Consider the following 224-nt stretch of genomic DNA (forward strand, 5'->3'; position numbering starts at 1 on the left):
GCACGCGATGCCCAGCGCTGCGCTCTGCGGGCGGGACCGCCGCACGTGCGGCCACGTTCACTAGGGATGGCCAGAGTTGTGGGATCAATACTAACTTCTTCGCCTTTAACGAGTAACTTCGTTCTGGCATCTCTCCCTCTTGTAGATAAGGGCGGCGTGACCGCCTCCTTCTTACAAAGGGTCACAGTGGTCAGGACGCGTGACAAGCCAATCCCTGCGACTGC

Source organism: Myotis davidii, unplaced genomic scaffold, assembly GCF_000327345.1.
Source record: "Myotis davidii unplaced genomic scaffold, ASM32734v1 scaffold2537, whole genome shotgun sequence".
Classification (NCBI taxonomy): Eukaryota; Metazoa; Chordata; class Mammalia; order Chiroptera; family Vespertilionidae; genus Myotis; species Myotis davidii.